Source organism: Pan troglodytes, chromosome 20 (genome assembly GCF_028858775.2).
Source record: "Pan troglodytes isolate AG18354 chromosome 20, NHGRI_mPanTro3-v2.0_pri, whole genome shotgun sequence".
NCBI classification, from domain to species: domain Eukaryota; kingdom Metazoa; phylum Chordata; class Mammalia; order Primates; family Hominidae; genus Pan; species Pan troglodytes.
Window position 1 is genome coordinate 50165800 of NC_072418.2, and position 13641 is coordinate 50179440.

Below are 13641 nucleotides of genomic sequence, written 5' to 3' on the forward strand. Positions count from 1 at the left end.
CAGGAGTTCCAGACCAACCTAGGCAACATAGTGAGACCCCTGTCTCTACAAAAAATTTAAAAAATAATCAGGCGTGGTGGTGTGCACCTGTGGACCCAGTTACTTGGGAGGCTGAGGAAGGAGGATGGCTGGAGCCCAGGAGGACAAGACCACAGACAGCTGTGATCCCATCACTGCACTCCAGCCTGGGCGACAGAGCGAGACTCTGTCTCAAAAAAATAAATAAATAAAATAAAAAGACCCTGTTTTATAAATAAATAAACAAACAAAAAAATTAAACAAGAAAAGTACTGGGGATGATGGATGTTTAATATATGTTACTTGTCATTACTATTACCAGTGTGGGAGTCCGTTGACTCTCTGAGAATCCAAGCAAGGAAACCTCTAGCTAAGGACCCCTCCGTCTCTTTTATGAGAACAGGGTCTCACTCTGTCACCCACGCTTGAATGCAGCGGTGTGATCTTGGCTCACTGCAACCTCCGCTTCCCAGGCTCTGGTGATCCTCCTGCCTCAGCCTCCTGAGTAGCTGGGACTACAGGCCTGTGCCACCACGCCCAGCTAATTTTTGTATTTTTAGTAAAAATGAGGTTTCACCATTTTGCCCAGGCTGGTCTTAAACTCCTGGGCTCAAGTGATCCTCCCACCTCAGCCTCCCAAAGTACTGGGATTACAGGCATGAACCACTGGACCCGGCCTGGACCCCTATTTTTTTTTTTTTTTTTTTTTTGACACGCAGTCTCACTCTGTCACCCAGGCTGGAGTGCAGAGTGGCATGATCTCGGCTTACTGCGACCTATGCCTCCCAATTCTCCTGCCTCAGCCTCCTTCCAGTTCAAGCAATTCTCCTGCCTCAGCCTCCTCCCGGTTCAAGCGATTCTCCTGCCTCAGCCTCCCGAGTAGCTGGGACTACAGGCATGTGCCACCATGCCTGGCTAATTTTTTTTTTTTTTTTTTTTACTTTTTTTTTTTTTTTTTGAGATGGTGTCTTGCTTGCCCTGTCACCCATGCTTGAGTGCAGTGGTGCGATCTTGGCTCACTGCAACCTATGCCTCTCAGGTTCAAGCGATTCTCCTCCCTCAGCCTCCTGAGTAGCTAGGACTACAGGTGTGCACCACCACGCCCGGCTAATTTTTGTATTTTTAATAGAGACAGGGTTTCGCCATGTTGGCCAGGCTGGTCTCGAACTCCTGACCCCAGGTGATCCACCGGCCTAGGCCTCCCAAAGTTCTGGGATTACAGGCCGTGAGCCACTGAGCCCGGCCCAGGACCCCTATTTTTATGGGGCCAAGATGCCTGCATTCTCTTCTGGGAAGGATCATCAGCCCTGTGTTCAAAAGCCATGATGCCTGAATCCAGTTTGGGGAGAGACAGCAAGTCCCTGTGTTCATGGGGTCAGGATGCCCAGGTCTACTTCTGGGAGGAGGACAGTTCGTGTCTATTTGCACAGATGATCATGTTGAGGCTGGGGTCTCAAACTGGTGGTCCGCAGGCCGTCCACGAGTGTGTTTTCTTGACTCTGTGCAGTTTCGTATTTTGAGTGTTAATGCCTCTCCCACGGGCTCACAGCACAGAGGAACGATAACTCCGACATGGGTTCAAATGATGACCTTGAGCAAGCAGCTTCTCCGCTCTGTGCCTCAGTTTCCCTCACTGTCCAAAAGGGATCTGCACAGGCAGGACCAAAAATATTGTGAAGATAAAATGAGTTCGTATTTGTAACATACTTAGAATAGTGCCCGGAGGTAGTAAGCCGGATGTGAAGTGCTGGTGAGACAAAATAGAGCTGGTTGACTGCAGACCTAAAACCGTCTCGTCTCCAAGATCTTGTCTGCCATTCTGGGCAAGCAGATTTCGCAGCCTGGGGAGAGGGAGTTGGGAAGGACTTAACTTTTCACCGCAGGGCCTGAGTCCTGGCTTTCCGCGGTGGGGAAGGGGTCTCCCGGGTCCCCTTGGTGTGGCCGGCCCTGCAGGCCGGGAGGCTGGACCGGGGCCGGGTGGGGGCTGGGCGGGGGCGCGGGCGTCCGCAGGGTCCGAGCGGCCGGCGCGCGTGTGAAGGTTACCGCTTCCCGGCGGGGCGGGGGCCGCGCGCTGTTGCTGGGGTCTGCGGGGCCTGCCTGCGCCCGCGCCCCCCCTCCTTCCCGGCCAGCCAGTGAGCGGTACCCGCCGCCGTTGCCAGGGGAAACTCGCCGCCCCGTTACCCAGCAACAAGCCTGGCCCAACCAGGCGCGAGGACCCCCCAGGCCCCGCCCGCCGCTGCCCACCGCGTGCCCAATGCCAGGCGGGCAGAGCCGGCCCAGCTCCCGGAGACGGCGAGCGCGCTCATTGGCCACCGCCGCGTCCGCCCGGATCTGGGGGAGCCCTCGGCGCGGGGGGCGGGGAACCGGGCCCCGGGGAGCTGCCGGGCGCGCGGCCTGCAAACCTGCGACCGGCTGGGGTGATACCCGGGCTGTGCACCATCCACCTCCCTGCTCCCCTGTCCCGCACTCTCGGGTGAGGATGCGCAGTTGGGATGGGCTGGAAACGGGGTTGTGCATTCTGTTCCTACCCCCAGAATGGCACCCTGGAGTTGGCCTTGTGCCACCAAGGGTCCCCCTCCCACAAGGAGACCTGAGCATCCTGACTCCGTGAAGACAGGGACTGGTTGTTTCCCGCTCTCCCGCTCCCCGCCCCGCAGGTATCGTGGCTCTTGAACATAACGGTTGAAGTTCCCTCCCAGAAAAGAACCCAGGCGTCCTGGCCTTATAAAAATAGGGTGTCACTGCACCCCCAAAGGACCCAGGCATGCCTGGAGCCGTGAAAACAAGGAGATGAGCCCCCTCCTCTTAGGAGATGCAGATGTCCCAGCCCCGGGACACAAGAACTCAGGGTCCCCCCAGAAGGGGACACAGTCATGTCTGATCCCAGGAAAACTAGGGCTGAACATCCCACTCCCACAAGAAACACGGACTCAGGCCTTTGGGCTCCCGACCCTGAGATGTTACAGAGCTCCTGGGCATCTTGGCCCTCACCACATTGATGCTGGGAGACACTCCTGTCCCTAACAGTCACCAGACCCTCAGGTGTCCAGTTTACCTAGGTGGGACCACCTGCCCAGCTCCAAGGTGCAGACCTGCCCACTTCCCACCCCTCTGAGCCCTTTTCCCCAGGGTCCAGGTGGTTGATCTCCCAGGACGTGGGCATCTGACTTCAGAGCCGCTTTCCTTACCTGTTGGCACCGACCCCCCACCTTGCGCCAGGGTCCCAGGCCTCATAGTGCCAAGGACCCCAGAAGTCCAAGCCCCGTGTCTCTGATTCCCCAGACACCTGGCCAAGCGACCCAGCCCCTCACAGTGATGTGGCCGGGGAGGAGGGAGTAGTGGAGAGGTTGGGGGGCCCTCCCCAGTCCCAGACCCCCAGGTCTGGAAGATCCAGCCCTGCAGCACCTTTACTTGGCCCCGTGGATCCAGACTGGGAGCCCCCAGCCTCGAGAGACCGTAACGTGCATGGCTGGGCCACTTCAGAGAGGCCCAATTCCTCAGTCCCCTCCCTCCCCGGGAGACCCAAGGCAGAGCCGCCTGCAGCTCCAGACCCCAGCTCCAGACTTGGTGAGCCCAGGTGCGGCCCGCCCCTACCCTGGTACCTGGCGGGGCGGAGTTGAGGATTACTCAGCCTCCAGAATGAGGCGATGACATCATCCTGGGGGGGGTTGACTAATGGCCGCGCTGGGGGGGGGCGGGGAAGTTTACCCGGTAACAGCGGCTGCCGCACGGCCCCGCCCCCGGGGAAGGGCTGGGAGGGGGAGGCACAGCCTGCGCTGGCGCACACACAAACACACACACACACACACACACACACAGCGCATCCCTCCCCCACCGTCCCACATCTAACACAGCTTCCTGGGGCAAGGGCAGGGGTGCGGGGGTTGGGTGTTTGTGTGACTATGTGTGTGTGTGCTGGACTCCTCTGTGGATTTGTGTCAGTGTGCTGTTGTGTCAGGGGGTTCACACATTACGGTGGGGTTGTGTCAGTGTGTGCTACTGTGTGTCACTTGATGGATTGTGTGTCAGTGTGATGGTGTGTGTCAGCATGCTACATTTGTCACAATGCTACATGTCATGGGCTGCTGTGACAATGTGATTGTGTGTCAGTGTACAATTGTGTGATGTTCTGGTGTGCTGTGTGTGATCATGATGGTGTGATGTGTGTGGTTCTGTGCAGCATGCTGGTCTGGCAGTGAGATGTGTGTGCCCATGTGATTGTGTCGTGACGCTGGGATCGTATATGTGTCAGAGTGATGTTGTGTTGGGGGAAGATCTGTGAAGGTGCTATGTCACTGTACTGTTCTGTTGTCATGGTTGGATGTGTTTGTGTAATGCTGGGTGTCACTGGGGTTGTGTGTGTATGTCATGGTGATGGTGTGTACGTGTATACAATGCTGTGTGTATATGGGATTGTGTGTGTCACTGAGTGTGTCAGTGGTACTTGTGTTGTGGGTGTTGGGACTGTATGTATCACTGTGATAGTGTATGCCCATGTGCTGTGCTGGGTGTCGGGGGAAGATGTGCATACATACTACTGTTATTGTGTGTGCCTGGACAATGAGGTGCACGGTGGGATTGTGTGTGTGTGTGTGACATTATGACTGTGTCTGAAATGCATGTCTGTGGGACTGTGTATCACCGACAGTATGTGCATGTGCAATGCTGTGTGTTACTGTGGTTGTGTGTCATTGTGGTTGTGTTTGTCAGGGTGATGTTGTGTGTCCATGGAACTGTGTGTCTAATAGATTACGTGTATGCAATATTGTCTCTCACTGTGCTTAAATGTGTCACTGTTGCGATTGTATCACTGTGATCTAGTGAGTGTGTTGGGACCAATTGGTTGTGGGATGAGTGTCACTGTATTGATTGTATGTCACTGATACTGTGTGTATCAGGGTGATGTTGTGTGTTCAAGGGACTGTGCATACCTCATGGAGATTGCATGTGCCTGGGCAGCACTGTGTGTGCCTGTGGTTGTGGGTCTGGGGAGTGCTATGTGTCCTGGGACTGTCTGTGTCACTGAGTTGTTTTTTTGTTTTGTTTTGTTTTGTTTTTTGAGACGGAGTTTTGCTCTTGTTGTCCAGGCTGGAGTGCAGTGGCAGCGATCTTGGCTCATTGCAACCTCCTCCTCCTGGGTTCAAGCGATTCTCCTGCCTCAGCCTCCCAAGTAGCTGGGATTACAGGTGCATGCCACCACACCCAGCTAATTTTGTACTTTTAGTAGAGACGGGGCTTCACCACATTGGTTAGGCTGGTCCCAAACTCCCGACCTCAAGTGATCCACCCGCCTCGACCTCCCAAAATGCTGGGATTACAGGCGTGAGCCACCGTGCCAGGCCTGAGCCACCGTGCCCGGCTGTCACTGATATTTTGTGTGTCTCTGTGATGCTGTGTGTCTGCGTGTTCCTGGGACCTGTGTGTCTGTCGCTGTGTGTGTCATTGTGATTGTGTATGTGCGGCGGGCGACGCTGCTTGTCCCTGGGACGGTGTGTGTGTGTGTGCGCGCCGCTGTGATTGTATGTCAGCGCGCTTCGCTGGGTGTCGGGGGAAGGTGCGCGTGTCTCCAGGCCTCCTGCCCGAGAACAGCGGCGCTGCTCTCTGATTGGCCGCGGCCGCGCCAGTGAGAAGCTCCCGAATCCTGCGGTAACTTGGTAACTTGGAGACTCGGCCCGCGCCGCAGCCGCGGGGCTCTGGGCTGGGGGCTGGGAGGGCGGGGAGGGGCCCGCCCCGCCCCGCCCCGCCCCTCCCCTCCCCTCCCCGCCCCGATTTCGCAGGCCCGCCCCGAGCGCCCCTCCCCGGCCCCCTCGCCCCGTCTCCCCCACCTCCAGCTCGGCACCTCTGACCCCCTACTTTGACTCCATCTCCCACGCCCTTGCGTCGCTCCTGACTCCCCTATCTCTGCCACTCGCTGGGTCTCTCTGTCTCTCTCTTTCCCATGTTTCTCTCTCCTGTCTCTGTCTCCCTGTAGATCTCTCTGCCTTTGTCTCTGTCTCTCATATCCCCTCTCTGTTTCTTCCATCTGTCTCTCCCATCTGTCTCCACCACTGCTGTCTCTCCCCGTCTCTGTCTCCGCCACCTCTGTCTCTCCTAGTCTCTCTCCGCTACCTCTGTCTCTGCCATCTCTGTCTTTATCATCTCTGTCTCTCCCTGTCTCTGTCTCCATCATCTCTGTCTCTCCCTGTCTCTGTCTCCATCATCTCTGTCTCTCCCAGTCTCTGTCTCCATCATCTCTGTCTCTCCCAGTCTCTGTCTCCATCATCTCTGTCTCTCCGTGTCTCTGTCTCCCCCATCTCTGTCTCTGTCGCTCCATCTGACTCTCTCAGCTGTCCCTCCTGGATTCTGTCTCTCTCTCTCGCCCTCCTCTGCCTCAGTCTCCCCACCTTTGTCTCTTCTTCCTGTCGTCTCTCCCACCTCTTGTCTCTGTCTCTCCCGCCCCCCTCTCCCTTCCCCGATGCCCTCTCTCTTACTCCCACAGCCAGGCTCAGAATTCACTTTTCATCCTTCTAAGACAGCCAGGGGACGGTTCGCTACTTCGTCCTCGCCCCTCCCCTCCGGCCCAGGCTTCTGGCAGCAGGCCCCACGCAGGGCAGACTTCAGGAAGGACTTCCCGCCCTGGTTCGGCACGAGAGCTTTATCGCTCGGGCCAGGCGGAGGCCGGGCGGCCCCGTGGCTTCCGGAGGCGCCCGGGCGGGATGAGCTCACTGCGAGTTGGCCAGGATTTCATCAGCTTCCTCCTGCGGACTTGCCCCCGCTCCTTTCCCGGCCCGGCCGCGCGGGCGAATCCGCCGGACGCCTGCTGCCCCCGAGCGGCAGAAGGCGGAAGCACAGGCGCCGCGCAAAAAGCCCACCTTTGCACCAGACGATGTCGCCAGCTCAGGAAGCCTGCAAATACAAACCCAATTCATCCTCACAACCACCAGGGGAGATGGACTATACATATATATATTTTGAGGCGGAGTCTCGCTCTGTCGCCCAGGCTGGAGTGCAGTGGCGCGATCTCGGCTCACTGCAACCTCCGCCTCCCGGGTTCAAGCGATTCTTCTGCCTCAGCCTCCTGAGTAGCTGGAACTACAAGCGCCTGCCACCATGCCCGGCTAATTTTTGTATTTTTAGTAGAAACAGGGTTTCACCATGTTGGCCAGGATGGTGTCGATCTCTTGACCTCGTGATCCACCCGCCTCGGCCTCTCAAAGTGCTGGGATTACAGGCGTGAGCCACCACGCCTGGCCCCATTTATTCTTATATCCACTCATTCAGCAATTACAACAGAGTCTCCCCTGTGCCAGGCACTGGTGCAGTTGTAGGCATGAGGATACAGCTGTGAGCAAAACGGATACAAATCCTGCCTTCATGGGACTGACACTCTGGTCTGTGGCAGACCACACACCAGGAGAACACAGTAACAATACAAAGCGAAACTTCAAGTAGAAAAAGGAAGCGGAGAAGGGCCGTCAGGAGTGTTGAGGGATGGTGTCTTTGAAAAAGTGCTATTTGCTGCCGGGCGCGGTGGCTCACATCTGTAATTCCAGCACTTTGGGAGGCCGATGCAGAAGGATCATTTGAGGACAGGAGTTGGAGGCCAGCCTGGCCAACATGGCGAAACCCCATCTCTACCAAAAATACAAAAATTAGCTGGGTGTGGTGGTGCATGCCTGTAATCCCAGCTACTTGGGAGGCTGAGGCAGGAGAATCACTTGAACCTGGAAGTGGGAGGTTGCAGTGAGCCGAGATCACATCATTGCACTCCAGCCTGGGTGACAGAGCGAGAGTCTGTCAAGAAAGAAAGCAAGCGAGAAAGCAAGAAAGCAAGGAAGGAAGGAAGGAAGGAGAGAGAAGAAAGAAAGAGAGAGCGAGCGGATGGGATTGGCTGAGGTACTGGATGTGGATGTGAGGGACAGAGAGGAGTTTAGGGGGCAGCCGGAAGGATGAAGGTTCTGAGAGACCAATTGTCATCATCATCATCATGGCAGCTCTCTGAGTTCACCTACTGTGTGCTAGGCTCCGTGCCGATTCAGAGCTTTACATACATGACCTGGTTACATCCTTATGACCATCCATAGATCCAGGAAGCAGAGACAAGAGCTGTGGTAGGATTCAAGATTTATATATATATATATATAATATATATTTATTATTTTTTGGTTTGTTTGTTTGTTTGTTTGAGATGGAGTCTTGCTCTGTTGCCCAGGCTGGAGTGCAGCGGCACGATCTCAGCTCACTGCAACCTCTGCCTCCTGGGTTCAAGCGATTCTCCTGCCTCAGCCTCCTGAGTAGCTGGGATTACAGGCACGTGCCACCATGCCCAGCTAATTTTTGTATTTTTAGTAGAGACGGGGTTTCACCATGTTGGACAGGGTTTCACCATGTTGGTCAGGCTGGTCTCAAACTCCTGACCTCATAATCCACCCACCTCGGCCTCCCAAAGTGCTGGGATTACAGGCATGAGCCACCGCGCCTGGCCCCCTTTTTTTTTTTTTGAGATGGAGTCTTGTTGCTCTGTTGCCCAGGGTGGAGTGCAGTGGCATGATCTCTGCTCACTGCAAGCTCCACCTCTTGGGTTCACGTTGTTCTCCTGCCTCAATCTCCTGAGTAGCTGGGACTACAGGCGCACGCCGCCAGGCCTGGCTAATTTTTTGTATTTTTAGTGGAGACGGGTTTCACCGAGTTAGCCAGGATGGTCTCCATCTCCTGACCTCGTGATCTACCCGCCTCGGCCTCCCAAAGTGCTGGGATTACAGGCATGAGCCACTGTGTCCAGCCTTTTTCTTCTTTTTTTTAGACAGGGTCTCACTCTGTCACTCAGGCTGGAGTGCAGAGGTGTGAACATGGCTCACTGCAGCCTCAACCTTCCAGGCCTAAGCAATCCTCCCACCTCAGCCTCCCTCCTGAATAGCTGGGACTACCTTCTTGTGCCACCATGGCCAGCTAATTTTATATTATTTTGTAGAGATGAGGTCTCCCTGTGGTGCCCAGGCTGGTCTATAACTCCTGGGCTCAGGTGATCCTCCTGCCTCCGCCCCCCAAAGTGCTGGGATTATAGGCATGAGCCACTATACATGGCCTTATTTTTTTAAGACAGTGTCTTGCTCTGTTGCCCAAGCTGGAGCAGTGGTGTGATCACAGCTCACTGTAATCTCAACCTCCTGGGCTCAAGTGAGCCTCCCACCTCAGCCTCCTGAGTAGCTGGGACCACAGGTGTGTGCCACCATGCCCTGCTAATTTTTTTCTTTTTAATTTCTTTTATATTTTATTCTATTTATTTTTGAGACAGAGTCTTGCTCTGTCGCCCAGGCTGGAGTGCAGTGGCACAATCTCAGCTCACTGCGACCTCTGCCTCTTAGGTTCAAGTGACTCTCGTGTCTCAGTCTCCTGAGTAGCTGGGATTACAGGCCTGCACCACCATGCCCGGCTAATTTTTGTATTTTTAGTAGAGACAGTGTCTCACCATGTCACTCAGGCTGGTGTCGAACCACTCCAGGCCTTTTTAAATTTTATATTTTATTTTGTATTTTATTGTATTTTATTTTATTTATTTTTAGAGAGAGGGTCTTACTATGTTGCCCAGATGCCCAACTCCTGGGCTTAAATGATCCTCCTTCCTCAGCCTCCCAAGTACCTGGGACCACAGGTGCACACCACCACGCCTGGCTAATTTTAAATTTTTTTGTAGAGATTGGTGGGGGGGGAGGTCTCATTATGTTACCCAGGCTGGTCTCGAATTCCTGGCCTCAAGCGATCCTCTGGCCTTAGCCTCCCGAAGTGCTGGGACTACAGGCCTGAACCACCACGCCTGGCCTCTACCTATTCCTTTGTTTAGCTGTTTGTTGTCTGTCTTCTGGAGAAAGTGAGCTCCATGGCAGCAGGGACATTCTAATTCCCATTTCACAGATCGGGAAACTAGAAGGAGGCCCGGCACAAAGTAGGTTCTCATGGGTTCAGGTTTGTTGAATGAATTATGCGTGTCTGTTTGTCTCAAGCGGCAGGGAGTGCGCCGCACCGCCCCCTGGTGGAGAGTGGGAAACGTGTCCGCCGGCGTGATTATCAAATTTCCTGGGAGATCTTCAAGTCCGCCCTTAGCCACTGCGTACTAACGGTAGAATTTAACTCCATTCCACAAATAAACACAAAGTATTTTCTATGATTATTTTTGAACTTGTAAAATTTATTTTTTGATTTCTTGAGACCATTGTTTAAGCTGTAGCATAAGTTACACACTTCTCTAAAGCCCCCCAATTCTTTTTTTTTTTTTAGGAACAAGGTCTCCCTCGCCGCTCAGGCTGGAATGCAGTGGCACGATCAGAGCTCATTGCAGCCTTGAAGTCCTGAAGCTCCAGACTCTTTTTTTTGTTTTTTGAAACGCAGTCTCGCTTTGTCGCCCAGGCTGGAGTACAGTGGTGTGATCTCGGCTCACTGCAACCTCTGCCTCCCAAGTTCAAGCAATTCTCTAATTCTCTGCCTCAGCCTCCTGAGTAGCTGGGATGACAGGCGCCCGCCACCATGCCCGGCTAATTTTTTTGTATTTTTACTACAGACGGGTTTCACCATCTTGGCCAGGGTAGTCTTGAAATCCTGACCTCGTGATCCACCTGCTTTGGCCTCTCAACGTGCTGCGATTACAGGCATAAGCCACCGCACCTGGCCCTCTTTTTTTTTTTTTGAGACAGAGTCTGGCTCTGTCCCCCAGGCTGGAGTGTGATCTCGGCTCCCTGCAACTCTGCCTCCCTGTTCCAGTGATTCTCCTGCCTCAGCCCCCCAGTAGCTGGGATTACAGACGCACGCCACCACGCCCGGCTAATTTTCGTATTTTTAGTAGAGACAGGGTTTCATCATGTTGGCCACGCTGGTCTAGAACTCCTGACCTCAGGCGACCCACACCCGCCTTGGCCTCCCAAAGTGCTGGGATTACAGGTGTGAGCCACCACACCTGGCCTTTTTTTTTTTTTTTAAAGAGTCTCGTTGTGTCGCCCAGTCTGGAGTGCAGTGGTGTGATCTCGGCTCACTGCAACCTCCAACTCCTGGGTTCAAGCGATTCTTCTGCCTCAGCCTCCCACATAGCTGGGACTACAGGCGTTCGCCACCACGCCCCGCTAATTTCTCTTTTTTTTTTGTATTTTTACTAGAGATGGGGTTTCACTGTGTTAGCCAGGATGGTCTCGATCTCCTGACCTCATGATCCGCCCGCCTCAACCTCCCAAAGTTCTGGGATTACAGGCGTGAGCCACCGCGGCCAGCCTTTTTTTTTTTTTTTTTTTTTTTTTTTTTTTTTAATGTATTTGCTTGTCGTTAATGGGATAGTAATAAGGTTGAGGTTTTTGTTAAGGGGAGTTTACTTATCATTAAACTCTGTAGTTACTACTACAAGGAAACTCTTCCCAAGTACATTAAACACTAGATTTTATAATATTTGCCACACTGCCAATAAATTCTGTTCACATATTAAGTATGACAAGTCCACTATATGTAACATGTAAGAATGCTATACTAGGCCGGGCATGGTGGCTCACACCTGTAATCCCAGCACTTTGGGAGGCTGAGGCGGGCAGATCACGAGGTCAGGAGATCGAGACCATCCTGGCTAACACGGTGAAACCCCGTCTCTGCTAAAAATACAAAAAATTAGCCGGGTGTGGCGGTGTGCGCCTGTAGTCCCAGCTGCTGGGGAAGCTGAGGTAGGAGAATGGCGTGAACCCGGGAGGCGGAGCTTGCAGTGAGCCGAGATCACGCCACTGCACTCCAGCCTGGGTGACAGAGCGAGACTCTGTCAAAAAAAAAAAAAAAAAAAAAGAATGCTATACTGGCAGTAGACCTAGGGCCAGAATAAATTGGCAAGTTTTCATTCCATATAAATGTGGTAAAAAAGTGAGTACAACTTTTTTTTTTTTTTTTTTTTTTGAGACAGAGTTTCACTCTTGTTGCCCAGGCTGGAGTGCAATGGTGCGATCTCGGCTCACCGCAACCTCTGCCTCCCGGGTTCAAGCAATTCTCCTGCCTCAGCCTCCCGAGCAGCTGGGATTACAGGCATGTGCCACCACACCCAGCTAATTTTTGTATTTTTAGTAGAGATGGGGTTTCACCATGTTGGTCAGGCTGGTCTCGAACTCCTGACCTGGTGATCTGCCCGCCTCGGCCTCCCAAAGTGCTGGGATTACAGGCATGAGCCACCACGCCCAGCCTTTTTTTTTTGTGAGAGGAAGTCTCGCTCTGTTGCCCAGGCTGGAGTGCAGTGGCACGATTTCGGCTCACTGCAACCTCTGCCTCCTGGGTTCAAGCAATTCTCCTGCCTCAGTCTCCTGGGTAGCTGGGACTACAGGTGTCCACCACCACACCCGGCTAATTTGTTCGTATTTGTAGTAGAGACGGGGTTTTACCATGTTGGCGAGGCTAGTCTTGAACTACTGACCTCATGTGGTCCGCCCACCTTGGCCTCCCAAAGTGTTGGGATTACAGGCGTGAGCCACCGTGCCCGGCCACATGAAATGTTTAATGTGGTTGATCTCAGCTTCATTCACACTGACTTCAGGGAGTCTGGTTTTCTATGCTCAAGATTGTTCTATTGCTGATTTGCCATTGTTTTGTTTTCTTTCAGGATCAAGGTGGGTACTTTTTTTTTTTCTTTGAGATGGAGTCTCGCTTTGTCGCCCAGGCTGGAGTGCGGTGGCGCCATCTCAACTCACTGCAAGCTCCACCTCCTGGGTTCACACCATTCTCCTGCCTCAGCCTCCTGAGTAGCTGGGACCACAGGTGCATGCCACCACGCCCGGCTAATTTTTTGTATTTTTTTTAGTAGAGATGGGGTTTCACCGTGTTAACCAGGATGGTTTCGATCTCCTGACCTCGTGATCCATCCAGCTCCGCCTCCCAAAGTACTGGGATTACAGGCCTGAGCCACCGTGCCCAGCTTTTTTTTTTTTTTTTTTTTAATAGAGATGGGGATGGGAGGGGTCTCACTATTATGCCCAGGCTGGTGACAAACTTCTGGGCTCAAGTGATCTACCCTCCTTGGCCTCCCAAAGTGCTGGGATTACAGGAGTCAGCCACCACACCTGGCCCCTCCCAAACTCTTAAGTGCAGAACTCCATGTAACCAGCACCTAGGTGGAGAAACAGAACGTTCTTAGCCCCATTTCCTGACCCTGATTACCCTAATTACCCTCAGGGTAATCATTATCGTGAATTCTAACACCAGAGATTAGTTTTGCTTGTTTTAGAATTTCATATAAATGGACCATGAAATATGTTCTCTTTGGTGTCTGTATGCCTTTGTTATGCAGCCTAATGTTTGCAAGATTCATGCATGTTCTTGTTTACTTTTCCTTTTTCTTCCTTTCTTTCTTTCTTCCCCCCACCCCCCCGCCTCCCCACAGAGCCTGGCTCTGTTGCCCAGGCTTGAGACTCAGCCTCCCGAGTAGCTGGGATTACAGGCCCAGTGCCACCACGCCCGGCTAATTTTTGTATTTTTAGTAGAGACGGGGTTTCACCATGTTGGCCAGGCTGGTCTCGAACTCCCTATCTCAGGTGATCCACCTGCCTCGGCCGCCCAAAGTGCTGGGATTACAGGTGTGAGCCACTGTGCCCAGCCTTGACTTCCTTCCTTCCTTCCTTTCGAGACAGGGGTCTCACT

At 53.5% G+C, this 13641-nt stretch overlaps 1 long non-coding RNA gene across 1 annotated transcript; it reads right to left on the bottom strand.

Annotated features, from left to right (window-relative positions):
• Positions 1 to 290: 290 nt before the first annotated feature.
• LOC134809051 (uncharacterized) lies at positions 291 to 6799 on the bottom strand. The gene is made up of 2 exons (XR_010153590.1): positions 6489 to 6799; positions 291 to 1859 (listed from the first exon to the last, which is right to left on the bottom strand). It is a non-coding gene; the product is annotated as an uncharacterized LOC134809051 (long non-coding RNA).
• Between the last annotated feature and the right edge of the window lie 6842 nt (positions 6800 to 13641).